This window comes from Callithrix jacchus, chromosome 22 (genome assembly GCF_049354715.1).
Source record: "Callithrix jacchus isolate 240 chromosome 22, calJac240_pri, whole genome shotgun sequence".
Classification (NCBI taxonomy): Eukaryota; Metazoa; Chordata; class Mammalia; order Primates; family Cebidae; genus Callithrix; species Callithrix jacchus.
Window position 1 is genome coordinate 27,341,733 of NC_133523.1, and position 17,983 is coordinate 27,359,715.

Here is a 17,983-nt window from a genome sequence, read left to right on the forward strand (position 1 = left end):
TACATTTGATAGGTATACCTGAATGTCATGAAGAGAATGAATCCAAGCTGGACAATATTCTTCAGGATATTATTCAGGAAAACTTTCCTAACCTAGTAAGGCAGGAAAACTTTCCTAACCTAGTAAGGCAGGACAATACTCAACTCCACAAAGAGAACACAGAGAACACCACAAAGATATTTCTCAAGTAGAGCAACCCCAAGGCACATAATGGTTAGATTCACCAGGGTTGAAACAAAGGAGAAAATTCTAAGGGCAGCTAGAGAGAAAGGTCAGGTTACCCATAAAGGGAAGCCTATCAGACTCACAACAGATCTCTCAGCTGAAACCCTACAAACTAGAAGAGAGTGGGGGTCAATAGTCAATATCCTCAAAGAAAAGAATTTTCAACCCAGAATCTCATATCCAGCAAAATTAAGCTTCATAAATGAAGGAAAAATAAAATTTTTCACGAACAAGCAAGCACTCAAGAGATTTCATCACCACCAGGCCTACTTTACAAGAGCTTCTGAAAGAAGCACTATACACAGAAAGGAACAACCAGTATCAGTCATCCCAAAAACTTACCAAAAGGTAAACAGTATCTCCATAATAAAGAATTTATATCAACTAATGGGCAAAATAGCCAGCTAGCATTAAATGACAATATTAAACTCACAAATATCAGTATTAATCCCAAATTTAAATGGATTAAATGCCCCAAAGACACAGGCAAATTGAATAAAAAGTCAAAACTCATCAGTATGCTGTATCCAGATCCATCTTATAAGCAAGGACAAAGACTCAAAGGGTGGGTGGAAGACTTACCAATCAAATGGAGAGGAAAAAAAACAAACAGGAGTTGTAACTTTCATCTCTGATAAAATAGACTTTAACAGTAACAAAGACTGAAAACAAACAAGGACGTTACATAATGGTAAAAGGATCAATGCAACAACAGGAGTCAATGATCATAAATATATATGTACCCAATATAGGAGCACCCAGATACATAAGACAAGTTCTTAATGACTTATAGAGACTTGGACTCCCGCATAATAATAGCGGGAGACTTTGACACCACATTGTTAATATTCGACGGATCAACGAGATAGAAAATGAACAGGGACATCTATGATTTGAACTCAGACCTGGAACAAGTAAACTCAGTGAATATTTATGGAATTCTTCACCCCAGTTCCACAGAACATACATTTTTAGCAGTATTACATTACACCTATTTTGAAAGTGACCACATAATTGGAAGCAAATCACTCTTCAGCATTTGCATAGCATTTCACAGACTTAAATGAAATATTGGTTGGCTGTTATTTTCTTCCCTTATTCCTTCCTGTCTCCGCTATTAAGTACAATTATTGGCATAAAAGAGGTTTTTTGTTTTTTTTGAGACGGAGTTTCACTCTTGTTACCCAGGCTGGAGTGCAATGGCGCGATCTCGGCTTACCGCAACCTCCGCCTCCTGGGTTCAGGCAATTCTCCTGCCTCAGCCTCCTGAGTAGCTGGGATTACAGGCATGCGCCACCATGCCCAGCTAATTTTTTGTATTTTTTTAGTAGAGACGGGGTTTCACCATGTTGACCAGGATGGCCTCGATCTCTTGACCTCGTGATCCACCCGCCTCGGCCTCCCAAAGTGCTGGGATTACAGGCTTGAGCCACCGCGCCCGGCCAAATGAGGTTTTTAATACCTATTTTTAGACTGCATTCCAGCCTGGGCAATAGAGCAAGACTCCTGTTCTCTCTCCCCCTTTTTCTTTCTCTTTTCAAAAAAAAGAAAACTACAAATTAAAATTATAACAAGATATCACTATGATCCTATTAGAACAGCTAAAATAAAAAAAAAATTCAACAATCCTAAGTGTTGAGAAGGATGTAGAGTGACTTTACTGTACTGCTCTTGGGACCGGTGAATGTGACAGCCATTGTGAAAGGCAGTTTGGACGTTTCTAATACAGTTTCCTATAACCAGCAATTCCACTCTTACTAAATAAAATCTTATGTTCCCATAAAAACCTGTACACAAATTTAAATAGCCACTTTATTCATAACAACCCCAAACTGAAAACAATACAATGTCCTTTAACTGAGGAAAACACAAATAAACTGGGGTACTTCCTCGCAATGGCATACCACTCAGTCATGGGAAGGAGCAAACTATCTAATAGGCAGGGATCTCTAGAGGGACACAACTAATAGAATAGATATGCAAAGGGGACTGACTCACAGGATCACAAAGTGAAGTCCCACAATAGACTGAATGTAAGCTGAGGAGCAAGGAAGCCAGTCTGAGTCTGAAAGCTGAAGAACCTGGAGTCCGATGTTTGAAGGCAGGAAGTACGCAATATGGGAGAAAGATGTAGGCTGGGAGACTCAGCCAGGCTAGTCTTTTCATGTTCTTCTGCCTGCTTTTATTCTGGCCGTGCTGGCAGCTAATTAGACTGTGCCCACCCAGATTGAGGGTGGGTCTGCCTTTCATGTCCACTGCCTCAAATGTTAATCTCCTTTGGCAACGCCCTCACAGACACACCCAGTGACAATACTGTGCATCCTTTAATCCTATCAAGTTGACACTCAATATTAACCATCACACTATTGATACACAGAGAAACACAGATGATTATGACATACATTCTGCTAAGTGAACGAAGCCAGACTCAAAGGTTCTGTATTTGATGACACCATTTATATGACATTTTTAAAAAGGGCAGAACAACAGGGGTGGAGTCAGGAGTAGCAGTTGGAGGAAGAGATGAATGACAAAGGGTCTGTGTGAGGAAACTTTGGGGTAATGGGATTATCGCGACTATGGCAAATACCTGACAAGTTATTTTGTTAAAATTCATAGAGCTCCTCACAGAGTTTAAGTTGAAAAGCAAAAACAGGATATAGGGGAGACAAAAATGAAATGCAGACTGCAACAAATGAACCGAACTATACTACACATGAATGATATATGCACACTAAAAACATGGGAAAGAAAAAAGTGAACCTAAGTTACCTTGTAAAATATTCAACGTTTCACTAGACAAAGCAAAGATAAAAAGAATTGTGCCAGTACTTTGCTTAGTAAATCTGTTTCTCATGGGAGTGTGAGGTTGCAGTTCTGAAACTTTATGTGTATACAAGAGTTGAACAGATAAATAAGTGTATTTTAGATAATACAGGCCAGATTTCTCACAGTTGGGAAAAGAAATTACAAATAAGGAAACGAGAAGGCTAGAACGAACTTTGCGATGATGAATTGGAATGAGAGGTACTGGTATGAATTCACTTAAAAACAACATGCAGATGGATGGACAGACAGATACAGATATAAATATGTATACTGCATGGAGGAGAACATATTATATGCTTCTAAGCTATGTTTGCTGAGGTGGCCTAGAAGCACTGACACCCTAGTGATAATGGGCATACATAATGCTCTAAATTTGGTTTCTAAGTATCATTCATCAGTAAAAGGAACCAGAGCATTTTTTTGAAGTGTTTGATTCTAGCATGGGGTAGGGATAATACAAGATGATCCTGGAGCATCCTGTAGTGACAGAAAGTCAGAAATTGCTTACAAAAGAAGACAGCATTGTGAAAAGGCCCAAGAGCCAACCTCAGTGAGGCCCCAATGGCCAATGCTCAAACAACTTGAGCAATGAAATTAGTGACACTATTCAAACATAACGCAATAAAATACACACCTGTGTGTCCATATTGGTATACGTAAACAATTGAATACACAAATAAATAGAAGGTATAATGTTCCTTACAGGAGAATCCTGGTTACTGTAAGTAGGAGAAAAGAAGGAAATATAAACCATATTAAACACAGAATAATTGTTGCAGAGAAGACGCACAGATGCATGCTAAAATTAGAGGTTAGAAGTTTGAGTAGATACAGAATATCTGCACACTTTCAAAGTACCTCCCCCAAAATATGTATTAACAACAAAAGAAAAGTTGTGACCTTCTGGTAGAGAAACCTGGCAGACATCAATCAAAGTAATAAAGATGGCCAGGCATGGTGGCTCACACCTGCAATCCCAGCACTTTGGGAGGCCAAGGCTAGTGGATCACCTGAGGTCAGGAGTTCAAGACCAGCCTGGCAAAAATGGTAAAACCCCATCTCTACTAAAAATAAAAAAAATTAGCTGGGCATGGTGGCAAGTGCCTGTAATCCCAGCTACTCAGGAGGCAGAGGCAGGAGAATTTCTTGAACCTGGGAGGTGCAGGTTGCAGTGAGCCGAGATCACACCATTGCACTCCAGTCTGGGCGACAAGAGTGAAACTCCATCTCAAAAAAAAAAAAAAAGCCCCCAAAGTAATAAAGATGAACATATTAACATTGCTGGGTGTGGTGGCTCACATCTGTAAGACCAGCACTTTGGGAGGTCAAGGTGGGAAGATGGTTTGAGGACAGTAGTTTGAGACCTGCCTGGGCAACAGAGTGAGACTCTGTCTCTACAAATAAACAAAAAAAATACCTAACTGGGTACGCCTGGAACCCCAGCTACTTGGGAGGCTAAGGCTGTTTCAAAGAATAAAACAAAACAAAAGATTAACATCACTGGGAGAAAGATGGATATCACGAAAGCCCCAATCCAATGCGCTGAGAAGGACACATAATTTCTTTGGGTGGCAACGAGGCTGGAGCCTCCACTGCCAAAAACTCACTGAGTGGTTGTGGACTAACTGCCATTCTCTGGGCCTCAGTCTCCTCCTATGCATTGAAGATTTGTTGCCCAGGCTGAAGTACAAACGGCACGATCTCGGCTCACTGCAACCTTTGCCTCCAGGGTTCAAGTGACTCTCCTGCCCTAGCCTCCTGAGTAGCTGGGAATACAGGCACCTGCCACCATGCCCAGTTAATTTTCGTACTTTTAGTAGAGATGGGGTTTCACCACATTGGCCAGGCTGGTCTCGAACTCCTGACCTTGGGTGATCCAGCCACCTTGGCCTCCCAAAGTGCTGGGATTACAGGTGTGAGTCCCGCGCCTGGCCAGCAAATACCCTTTACCCTCATCTGATCTACATATGAGTGAACAATCAATTGATCTGCTGTATTCCCCACAGCAGATTATTATTCTCATCAGAGTGTAGACATAATCCGAGAGTGCTGTGTTTCAGTGTGGCCCTGAAGGAGTTAAGTGAAATAAAGAATATTATCAATATTGTATCAGTCACAGATGAGAAACTGCATACCAGGATCAGTGTAATTCATTCATTGGTTTATGGACACCAGGTCCTCCGGGGACTGTCACAAATCCACTTGATGTTCCTGAGTGAGAGATTTAGCATTTGGATCTTTGATTTAGCTGAAAGATGTGTAAAAACTCATGCAGTCAGACAACTCCCTACAGGCGATTCATCTGTGTTGGCTTTTACGTAACAGTTATTCCAATCAAGTGTCAGCAGTAACTTAAGCTCTGTAACTTGCCTCTGAATTCACATTTCTGAGAAGCTGGGACACGAAGAAACAGCGGCAGGAACAAGAAGGCCCTTCTGGGAGAAGAAAGCCTTCTTGCTCTTTTTGTTTCTTTGGAATTGGCAGACACACCTGGGCAGGCTGTGTTCTGAGGGGGGAGGCAGCTTCTGGCTTCCAAGGCTTCAGTCTTGCATGAGGTCTTGTGTTTCTTGTGCAGAGTGCCAGGGTGGCGTGGGGCTGGGGGTGGGAGAGGCATGATTCCTGGGAGACAGGGGCACTGAGGGTCCTCAGAGCTGCTGTTGGGGTCTTACAGGAACCCCAGGTCCACAGCTGCTCCCTGGCTAGGCCAGTGGACACAGAGGATCTGAAGACCTGTAGCTGATCGATTACCCCAGGTGGGAGGCCTAACTCTGCAGTTAATGCCTGGATAGACAGTGCTTAGTGGTTTCTTCCACCAGAATTTCTCCTGCCCTCACCACAGCAGCCTCCATCCTGCACTAAGTCTCTTCGATTTCTCATCAGCTGTGTCAAAAGTGGGGGCAGGAGAGAAGGCCTAGGGTTGCTTGTCTTAGTGCCTCCAGCAAGAGTAAAAGTGCAAGTGGAGGCCGGGAGTGGTGGCTCATGCCTGTAATCCCAGCACTCTGGGAGGACGGAGTGGAGGATCACTTGAGGTCAGGAGTTAGAGATCAGCCTGGCCAGCATGGCAAACCCCATCTCTACTAAAAATACAAAAATTAGCCAGGTGTGGTAGTACACACCTGTAACCCCAGCTACTCGGGAGGCTGAGACAGGAGAATCGCTGGAACCTGGGAGGTGGAGATTGCAGTGAGCTAAGACCATGCCACTGCACTCCAGCCTGAGTGACAGAGTGACACTGCCTTAAAAAAAAAAAAAGTGTAAGTGGACTGTTCTGTGCATAATTTAAGAGAGAGAAATAAAGCATTGCAATGGCCTATCCACATGAAGGGGCCTATAATATCACTGTTATTATCAGATGATGTTTAGGATGTGTTTGGTAAGTGTTATCTCAGGTTGGAGAAAGCCCTTCTGAGAATAATGCATTTATCCTTCAAGCAAACTTGTAAAGAAAGCTCATGTGCCAACCCCATTTTATAGAGACGGAAACTATGGTGCAGAGTGGCGCATAAATTGAGTAAAGTCATCTGGCTGGTAAGATGGCAGGGCTGGACTTAAAGCCAGTTCTGTTGACCTCCGAAGCAATGCTCACAACCACTGTTAGCTCACATTTTTGTACCATGGTAGACAGCTATGCTGCCTCACCCATCACTTGTTGAGGGTGTTTGCAGGCTGGTGCAGGGGCAGTCAGGCGTTTCCCTGGGTGGAGAGTGGGGGCAGCTTTCAAGCTTCCTGAGGAAGCCATTCACAGGCAGTGCAGCTGTGATTATAAGTACCAGAGGAAGAACCTGTGGGGACATCTCCAAGCAAGGAAACTGGCACGAGGACCCTATCATGTCGGGCTCTGAGGTGTACGGCCCAGAGTAAGGTGTTGCAAAAAGAAAATCTCACATTAAAGTTCCCTCTCACAGTCAATGCTTGCCTTCTAGCCAGAGAACTGGCTGTGAGAAGCAGACCCACTGAGGCAGTACAAGAAATTAGCCAGGCAGATGACAGCTCGAAAGGAAATTACATGGAAGGCAGCACAGAAAGATCTGGAAAACACAAGGCACTGAGATGCCTGCAGGATGAAGCGAAGGTGCCTTCTTTTTTTTTTTTTTTTTTGAGACAGAGTTTCACTTTCATTGCCAGGCTAGAGTGCAGTGGCACAATCTCAACTCACTGCAATGTTCGCCTCCTGGGTTCAAGCAATTCTCTTGCCTCAGCTTCCTGAGTAGCTGGGATTACAGGCAGCCAACACCACACCTGGCTAATTTTTATATTTTTTGTAGAGATTGGGTTTCACCATGTTGGCAAGACTGGTCTCAAACTCCTGAACTCAAGTGATCTGCCTGGCTTGGCCTCCCAAAGTGCTGGGATTACAGGTGTGAACCACCACTTGTGGCCAAAAGGTCCCTTCTTAATAGAGGTTCTAGAAGGATGGAATGGAGAGGAGATGAAAGAGGAAATTTCTGGAGAGATTATGGATAAGAATTTTTCAGACTTGATGAAAGACATGAATCTTCAGAATCAAGAATCACAAAGAGTTCCAAGCAGGAGATGAAAAATAATAAATCCACAACAGGATATATCACAGGAAAACAACAACAACAATAAAAAAAAATAGAAAAAAATTATCCCAGGTTAGCAGGGTATTTATTAAAGAGACACAAGGGATCCTTTGGGGCTCTGGGGCATTGCCAGGCAGCTGCTGGGACCTCAGTGGATCCTGTGACCAGGGGTGGCTTCCTCTGCAGTGTCATGTTCCCTACTCTATCCTGGGAGTTGAGGGTGTGCATGACTGAGCAGCCAACACCTATAGGGGAAGTCTGGAATGAATCCCAGCAGGAAAGGGTCCCCTCTATCCTTGGTGGTGGTTCCACCAGCCTCACTCACACCTTTGATCCAGAGGTGCTGGAGCAGAAAGGGCCAGGGTCTCAGCCATAGCAGCCCTGTATGCATTTACCACTCAGCCTTTGAGGAAGAGAGCCGGGAGCAGTCCAGGAAAGAAGTCTCCCTTTTCTTGTCAAATACCCATTAGATGATATGGTTGTATAAAGTCCCTGGCACATAGCACATGCTCAGTGAAGCTGAGAGAGGATGTCTGCTTGAGAGCGGGTACTGTGCACCAGCAGCCTCTGTGTGCAACAGTCAGTTCCCACCGTGAGCTGCTTGGGAGGGAGGTACTGTCATCCCTATCTTACAGGGATTCTCTCCCTTGCTAGTGAAGCCCACAGAGGTGCCAGAACATGAACTCAGGCAGTCCAATTTCAGGGTGGTCATGAAATTTAACTTTTTTTTTTTTTTTTTTAAGAAATTGGGTCTTCTTCTGTCACCCAGCTGGAGTGCGGTGGTGTGGTCATAGCTGCCTGCAGCCTCAAACTCTTGAGATCCTCCTGCCTTAGCCTCCCAAGTTGATGGGACTACAGGTGCATGCCACCACCCTTGGTTAGTTTGTTTTATTTAGAGAGATGGGGTCTTGCGACATTTGGCCAGACTGGTCTCAAACTCTGCTTGGCCTTCCAAAGTGCTGAGGTTACAGGCATGAGCCACTACACCCACCTGAAATTTTAAATATTTGCTAAAGGAAATACAGAGCTGTCAAAGTGTGGAACAGGGTAAGCACATAAAATGACACTTTGGAAAAATGAAATGGGCACGTGTTAATTTTACGTTCCCAGAATTCAACCCAGCCATGTGTAGGGAACACCTACTGTGGGTATAATCTGCTTCCAATCCCAGGCCCTGCTTGTCTACAAGGTTAGCAAGTCGAGGGTGGGGGTGAGGGGGGTAGTGAAAGTGAGTGGTCCTCATGTGATGGGAAGCCCAGAGTCCTCGGTCCTGGGTGCATTTCTTTCCTCTGCCCGTCCTGGGGAGCTGGGGACAGCTCATATGCAGTGGCTTCCTCAGGCTCCAGTTTTTTTTTAAGAGCCTTGGCTTGAAGCGGTTCCATTTGGGAGAGTTTCTCCCTAGCATTTGGTATGGAATTATTACCAAATGCTAGAGAGGAACCCTGCCAAATGCTGTATATCAGCTAAAACCCACACTCCTAAAGAATGAAATATTTATAATAAAAACAGACTCCGGAGAGGGGCACGCACTGGGGCGCTCAGCTGCCGAGGGGCTCCTGGCTCAGGTGCTCCGACTGGGTCTTACCTGCTGGTGCAGGTATTACCGTCAGGGTAGCAGGCGCCAGGGGCTGCTGGTATTGCTGGATGAGGTCTCACTCACGAAGAGAGGAGGAACTCTGGGTCTTGCCATTGCCTTAAGCCCCAGAAGACACGGATAGGCTGATTCCTCCCTGGAAACCCGCTTCCCCTCCTCGTAGAGTGCTCGGCATTCAGCAGGCACTCAATAAATGCTGCCAGCCTGCAAGCGTGGATACTTCCAGTAACAGCAAAACCTTGCTCATCCGGAACCCACAGGGAATGGGATCCAGACAGCTGAGTATTCGAGAGAGAGCTGTAAATTATTTTCATGTAACATTTTCAGATGGAAATATCTCTAAGATGCGGTGCACATTTCCCTTCCTCCTTGCTTGGAGAATGTGGAACACCATTAACCTTTCTGTAATGGCTCAGGGTTGCCGCTGTGAACCTCCGCTGCTGAGCGGGAGGTAATGCAGCCCGCGGGGCTGGCGAGGTGTGCTGGGGCGTTTGCCCTCCGCTAATGGCCTCTGTTCTCGGAGCGTCTTCACTTCTTTTGGCCGATTTCCTAGAGATTTTAGAGTTCTTCCCTTACCATCAGGCCTCTAGTTGTCACTCTCGTCGCTGTGGTCATCTCTCCTTTGCTAAATTGCCATTTCTAACTGGCTGTGGACTGGAAACCAGAACTCTAGGCTTAGGAAAGTGACCTATGGAGTCAGCGTCATGAAGCATCTGACAGACCTGAGTTAAGCGCAGAAACTTCAGGATTAGCTGCCAAAGACATTCTTGTGATTCTCCTTGATTTACAGCCCCAGCTCAGAAAAGGGAGGCTACAGCTTGAGAGGTAGCTGCTCTTCATCTGAGTTGCAGAGAGACCCTGAACACACCCATCTCTAAATCCCCCAGGGACACCAGAGCTTGCAAATCTTTTCAAAAGAACTGCACTTCTTATGGTCTTCACCTTTTCACAACAAACAAAGCCCTTTGACAACTGCTTCAGAGAGTGAGGCTGAGGGAGGGATCACAGAAGACTGATTCTACAGCGTGGAGCCACCCTTAGGTGCGGATTCAGTTAGAGACTGAACAACTCCAGATCCCAGGAGGAACAAGATGCATGGATAAGGGGTGACTGAGGGTGTCTGAAACAGAGGCCATTTACAGCAGTATGGGTGGGGCTGAGAGGACCACAATGGATGGGAAGGCTCAGAGGCCAGAAACTCCGGAGGTCATTCCCTCCCTCTTTGTGCCCCCAGCTGTAAGCACAGGGACTCCATACATGGCAAGGGAGGGGACAGAGTCCTAGAACATGGAGTCCTGTGAGGGTGCAGCCCACAGGAGGGGGTAGCCAAAGGAGCTCAGACATTGCCATACCCTGGCCTGCTGGGGGTTCGGTAGGGGATGCCACACTCTCTTCCCTCCGGCCCTCCAGCCTCTTGCTGGTACCTCCCATTGCTGCATTGATCATGAAGCCAGAGGACAAGGGAGCTTGGGGATGGAGTCTGCAGACATTCGAATGGCTCGGCCCCCTGGGGCCCAGTGTGGGGCGCAGCGGGAGGGAAAGGAGATCAGGATGTACATGGAAGAATCAGCACAGAGCCTGACATCAGCGAGGTTGTCCCAGAGCAGCATGGCTCTGCAAATGTTTCCCTACGGCTCACCGGCTCTGTGGGGGGGGGGGGGCCCTGCCAGGTGGGATGGCTCAGCTGTGGGTGAGCCTGCAGGCTTGGCAGGACCTCTGAGGCACATGCCTTATCTCCACCGCAGAAAGGCAAATTGTGCGTAAGTCCTGCTGTAGGCCCTCTAGACCAAGCTCGCCACTCCTCACCCCTTCTTCCTTTCCAACTTAGCTCTGCTGAGCTGGAAAGCTTGGACAGGAGGAGGGCAGTGTGGAGCAGTGGGAAGTGTACACAGGACCCTGGGAAACAGGCTCCTGGACCTACCCAGGACCGCCTCTTCCTTGCATACCTTCCCCTCTCAGTTTCTGCATCAGTTAAGTGGCGGTAATCCATCCCCAGGCTTGGTGGTTGTATGGGGGCGGGGGTGGCGGGAGGAGAAGGCAGGTGAGGGAAACCTTGATCAACTCTAAGGGACTGTGCCAGGGAGAGATGCTGAGGTGGAGGTTCTCATTGCCTAAGGATTTTTTTTTTGAGACAGAATCTTGCTCTGTGACCCAGGCTGGAGTGCAGTGGCACGATCTCGGCTCACTGGAACCTCGGCCTCCCAGTTTAAGTGTTTCTCCTGCCTCAGCCTCCAGAGTAGCTGGAATTACAGGCATGTGCTACATTGCCCAGCTAATTTTTGTATTTTTATAGAGATGGGGTTTTATCTTGTAGGCCAGGCTGGTCTCAAACTCCTGACCTTAAATGATCCACCTGCCTCAGCCTCCCAAAGAGCTAGGATTACAGGCATGAGCCATTGCACCGGCCCCCTTCTTTCTTTCTGCAGAAGGAATGTATTAGTTTGTTCTCACACTGGTATAAAGAGCTACCTGAGACTGGGTAATATATGAAGAAAAGAGGTTTAATTGACTCACAGTTCCACAGGCTTAACAGGAAGCATGACTGCGAAGCCTCAGGAAACTTACAGTTGTGGTGGAAGGTGAAGGGGAAACAAAGACCTTCTTCTCATGGCGGCAGGAGAGAGAGCAAGGGAAGAGGGAAATGCCACACTTTTATACCATCAGATCTCGTGAGAACTCACTCACTACCACGAGACCATCAAGGAGGAAATCTGCTCCCATGCTCCAATCAGCTCTCACCAGGCCCCTCCTCGAATTCAACATGAGATTTGAGCAGGGACACAAATCTAAACCATATCAGGGAGGAAGTCCTATGGGCCTGTAGGGCCTTATCAGGTGCTCAGGTGCTGGGCTATGCTCGGGATTGGAGGCTGGGCAGAACCCAGAGTGGCCTGAGCCAGCCTACCCACTTCCAGGGGTCAGCAGGTGAGGGGTTCCTGACAACTCTGGCCAAAGCACACCAGGGGCAGGTGTTTTCCTCTCTCCCATGAACCTCTCTCTGTCCTACCTTCCCCAAACCATAAATATAGGTGTTTTGTTGATCTAAAATATTGGTTCCAAGGTGTAGTGGCTCATGCCTGTAACCTCAGTTACTTGGAAGGCTGAAGTGGGAGGATCACTTGAGCCCAGGGGTTTGAGGCTTCAGTGAGCTTATGACGGTGCCACCATACTCCAGCCTGGGAAACAGAGCAAGACTCTGTCTCTAAAAACAACAGCAGCAACAAAGTTTGTTAACATGCCCATTGCATGAAATTGAGAAGACACTGACATTTAGAAGTTGAATCATGATTAATCCCACCATCCAGAAACACCATTAATATAAGGGTGAATTTCCTCCCATACTTTTTGGTTTTTTGCATTATATATATATATATATATATAATGCAAAAAATATATAGTATTTACATATTATATATATATATTTGCATAAATATATATTATGCAAAAATGTGTTCCTCCTGTCCCCTATGTTATTTGCTATATAAACACACATAAAAAATAAGAATGCATGATACAGTCAGAGAAAAGAGGCCGCAAGGGAACTCACCCACATGTGAATAGTGATTGTCCTCTGCTTAATTCACAGGGCATAGTGTGGGTCACATGCACACCTTCAGAAAGAGCATATTTATAGGTGCATGCATAAAACAGGCATCATCTTGTCAATAAAGCTTTGTACCCTGCTTTTTTAGGCTTTCCCTGTCTGCTAGGTCAAATTAACCAAATGATTTTGATGAATGTAGGGCTTCCCAAATTCTAAAAACCCTCATCTTTCACTGGACACTGGTATTTTGTGGGATGTGGAGATATGCATTCATTCACACTCACTCACTCATTCACTCACTCACGAGCCATGCACTGAGTGCCTCTGAGGTGGCAGCTCTGTGCTCCCTGCTCAGACACAGAGAGGAAGAGTCCTGTCTCTGCCCCTGGAGAGCTCCTGCTTTAACGCTAATGGCCAGGCTGTGGCCGTGCACAGCAGACTTCAGCACAAGGACTCATGGAGTGTTTCTTGTCTACGTGGGGCCCAGCCCACAGGTGGACGTGCACCACACTGGTGTGCAGCCTTCGCTTTCCCCAACTGCTGTAAATTTCACCCCTTTCACAACATCTAGGTCTTAGATGATAGTCCTCATTCAAATCCTCCGCATGCAGGGAGCCTGCCCTCCCCCTTTCTCCCGCAGGAAAGCCCTCTCTTCTTGGCCGGTGACCACACTCACAAGGTCAAGGACTCGAGTTGTTCATTTCATCTTTAAACTCCTGGATTGTGACTTATTTCCTATCTCCCAGGTGCAAGATGGATCCTTAAAGGTAATCTTTTAAATGTTTTTCTCTGGGAATCGGCTTCCAGCATGTCAGTTCTGACATGTTGCATTTTGTAATATAACAGGACACATTCTCAGATGGGGTGGGAGAGCCAGTGACAGAATTCATCTGGCAAATGTTGAATCCTATCCTGGGTTTACCCAGAAGGGCAATTCTGTAGATGCCATGTGCTGTTGAGGCGACACTTCCTTTTGGGGCCCAGTGGAAAATGTGTTCCTCCTGTCCCCTATGTTAGATGCTTCTCACTGGGCCTGGCACTTCCAAGTGGCAGAGATGTATCTTCCATCATGAGAAAACCCTTACTTTCTTATGCATTCACTGTAAAGTCTGGGTAGGTTAGAACAGAAACATCTCAAGGTGTTGTACAAGCCCTTAGCTCAAAACATTCTATCTGGGCTGGGCATAGTGGCTCACGGTTGTAATCCCAGCACTTTGGAAGGCTGAGGCAGGCAGATCACTTGAGTTCGAGATCAGCCTGGCAAACATGGTGAAACCCTGTCTCTACTAAAACTACAAAAATTAGTTGGGCATGGTGGCAGCATGTGCCTGTAATCGCCAGTACTTGGGAGGCTGAGGCAGGAGAATCACTTGAACCAGGGAGGTGGAGGTTGCAGTGAGCTGAGACTGCACTGCTGCCCTCCAGCCTGGGTGATAGAGAAAGACGCAGTCTCAAAACAATAACAAAAACAAAAACGAAGTAACAAGAAGAAAACATTGTATCTGGCTTCCTGGGGTGACTGGGGGTGGATTTCATGCTGGATCATTCACAGTCTGGCATCATGGAGCCGGTGGTTGCTTCTAAAGGCAATGTTGTGGGGATACATTCAGAGGTGATGTAGCCACGATCTAATTTGGGGGGGTTAACATTTGTTTTTTTTTTTAAGACAGAGTCTCGCTCTATTGCCAGGCTGGAGTGCTGTGGCACAGCCTCAGCTCACTGCAATCTCTGCCTCCTGGTTCAAGCGATTCTCCTGCCTCAGCCTCCCAAGTCGCTGGGATCACAAGCATGTGCCACCATGCCTTGCTAGTTTTTATATTTTTAGTAGAGATGGAGTTTCACTATGTTGGCCTGGCTGGTCTCAAACTCCTGACCTCAAGTGATCTGCCTGCCTTGGCCTCCTAAAGTTGGGTTAACTTCTAACTCCTCTAGTAATTGAACAGATTGGTGCTGCTGGAAAACCGGACTTTTTCTTACATTAGCAACTGTGTTTAGACCAGTCAGGATCAGGAAGGCCGACTTCCCTGCTGTACTTGTGAAAAGATGAATAAGTAATTCATAAAATATCTGTCCGTGGCCCAACAGGCATTCCACAGAGATTAGAGAAGACAGGCAAAGAGGCAAGAGGGAGCCCAGATGCGATGCAGTCCCCAAATCAAGTTCCCTTTTTGAAAGTGCGTGACCTGCAAATGCCTACTGCGACAGGGAAAGCGCATCCCCCGTGCTGTGAGTTCCCGACTCAGGCCGCCGATGGCGAATGCCAAAGCCGTTGGTGACAACGCTAGGTGACGGGTAAGCCACTGAGCTCAGAGTTTGCAGTGAGGCCATTCAGAACCTGCACACCCAGATCTGACATTCTAAACGATTTACTAAGAGGAAGTGCTCTGGATGCTGTGATGGGCTTTTGTATTTACATTGAGTGAATGTCATAGGCAGAAAGAACTGCTCACTAGGGGCCCAGGGAAGAGGCTGATGGACATTCCCGTCAGCCAAGTGTGGAGCGGAGCCCCCAGGGCTTGCCAGGTATGCTGGAAACAGACCACACAAATGTCTGTACAGCCCTGAAGTGTGAAGCTAGATAGCACCGGATGTTATAAAAACGACTGTCATTCTAATTAAAAAAAAAAATCCATATAAAACATGTACACATCATGGATAGGAATAGTAAAGGCCTACTGTGTACCAGGTGCTGTGCTAAGTGCGAATCCACTGAGTTCTCTAAACATGCCCATTTTTCCGATGTGGAGGTTAAGGCACAGAGAGGTTAAGTAACTTGCCTAAGGTCACACAGCTCTAAAATGTTGGAGCTGGGATTTGAACCCAGCCTGGCCTCAGAACCTGTGCTCTTCTGCTTTATGGTATTCTCCTCTTCTCTTTTAGAGCAATAGAAAAATCACCACCATTGGCAAAAGTAACTCGAGGAGTTAGCAAGGGGCAAGGGGGAGGGAGAGATCTAGGAGCAGAGCTTCTGAGTGGGCAGCAGGCAGGGGAGGTGGACCTCTAGGATGACCATATCAGAAGATACTGGCTGGACACATACTTCCTCTGGATACACAGCCCATGTGGAGCTACAGCAAAGAGATACATTGTTTAATTTGAAGCCAGCAAGGTTCACTGGGCACTGAGAGACATCCCTGGGGTTCCCTAGAGCTGAAGGGTAAGGCAGGGACAACAGGAACCTGCTGAAAATGGTGCCGCCATCAGAATTAGACGGCCAACTTGCTTGGAGCAATAGTGACTGCCTAAGGGTTATTATCCTTTTATGAGTCTGTAAGGTAAGCCCTAAAGCCTCCTGTGCATAAATGAGCAAAAGGCAGGAGGAGATACCGAAAGAGACACAAGTCAGGAAGAACAAGTTGGGGGCAGCCTTTTTGGAAAGAAAGTTGGCAATGTCTAGGAGGAGCCCCCAAATCTTCATACCCACTGATCCAGCTTCACCTCTGTCAATGGATTCGAAGACCAGCAGAGATGCAAACAAAGCTATAACCACAAAAATGCTCTCTCCAATACTTTTAAGAGAACAACAACAAAATAGAAACAATTTAGATGCTCCAAAACAAGAGGTTGTTTAAATAAATTATGCTGCATCCAACTGATGGAACATTATGTAGGCATAAAATCATGTTTTCAAAGAATATTTAATGACATGGGGAAATACCTTATGCTACAAGGCTAGAGAACAAAAGAGGGACACAAAATTATTTATACAGAATGATTCAAAGTTTGCAAAAAAAATTGATATGCACAGAAACATGCTTGGAAGGAAAGACACGAAAAGCTATAGGGGGAGATTAAGAAAGATATAAACAATCTTTACGTTTCTGTGTTTTCTAATTATTCTTCAACGTGCATCAAGATTACTTTACATCAGAGAAAATAACCATTAATTTTATAAGGTTGCAACTAATTTCTAGTGGTGGCAACACATTTTAAGCAATGCTGTTCAAAGATGTATGTGTGAATGCATTCATTCATTCATTCACTCAAGTGGTCAATACAGGTAAAATGCTTAAAACAGTGCCCAGCAGGCTGCAGTGAACTGAGATTGTACCACTGCACTCCAGCCTCGGAGTGGCTGGAGTGAGACTCTGTCTCAAAAAAAGAAAAAAAAAAAAAATCCCACAAAAACCAAAAATCAGTGCCTGGGTATAGTATGAATTATGTGTTAGATATGATTAATTTCTTTCTTTTTTCTTTTTTTAGAGACAAGTCTTTTACTGTGCAATCCAAGCTGTAGGGCAGTGGTGCAATGACAGCTCACTGCAGCCTCAAACTCCTGGGCTCAAACCATCCTCCTACCTCAGCCTCCTGAGTAGCTGGGACTATGGGCGAGTGCCACCAGACCCAACTAATTATTAGTATTTTTACTTTTTATAGAGACAGGGTCTCGCTATGATGCCCAGGCTGGTCTCAAACTTCTGGCCTCAAGCGATCCTCCTACTTTGTAATTAGTTTCTTGATCAGTTCCATCAACATTTCCTACTGATCTGTATGGTGCCCGGGACTGCGCTAGATCTTGGGTCTGATGATGAACCATGCTTGGGGTCTGCCCTGTGAGAAGTTTCCAGCCTTGGGTAGAGCGGAAGCTTCATAAGCAAAGTCTTAGATGGCATCCCTGAAAGAGCAGCTGCAGATAAGGTAGGTCCACAGATCAGGACCCACAGATCAGGACTGGATAAGCTGGCATGGATCCAATCACTTCTCAAACACACACCCAAATGAAAACATATGTCCTTGGTCAAGAGTGCAGTTTCATACTTACCCTCCTATACTCTTAGGGACCAGACCCCAAGTCTTCATTCTGCTAGCTGACCATCCCAAGCACAGGTTGCCAGGACCCCCTAGGGGATTCTGTAGTGCCCATGGGATCTGGAACACTCAAGAACCTTGGGCGCAAGTGCAGATTCAGCCTGCGAGAGACTCTCCAGGGACACAAGCTTAGCCCTTGGAGCCACCCATCCCATTTCCCCTATAATGCACCATCTAACTGCATTTTACCTTCTTGGAGCCTAGCACCAACAACATGGATTTGACCTTTAGTACACGTCTCTTTGCTCTGAGTCTTCTCTTTCTCTTTCCTCCAAATCCACAAGACTCAACTAAGCCCTTTGGTGGATTTAAAACAAAGCCTGTATAGTGATGGTCCTTCCCAGGCCCCTGGCCCAGCACCCATCCTGAGCTCCAGTCTGTGCCCTGTACAGGCCCAAGGCCAGCTCTCCATGGAAGTGGGCTGTTACCCAGGGCTCT

The 17,983-nt window shown here is 46.1% G+C and overlaps 1 long non-coding RNA gene across 2 annotated transcripts in view; it reads right to left on the reverse strand.

Annotated features, from left to right (window-relative positions):
- The window catches only part of LOC108589580 (uncharacterized), a 33,268-nt gene that overhangs the window by 5,912 nt on the left and 9,373 nt on the right, over positions 1-17,983 (reverse strand). The window lies entirely within an intron of this gene.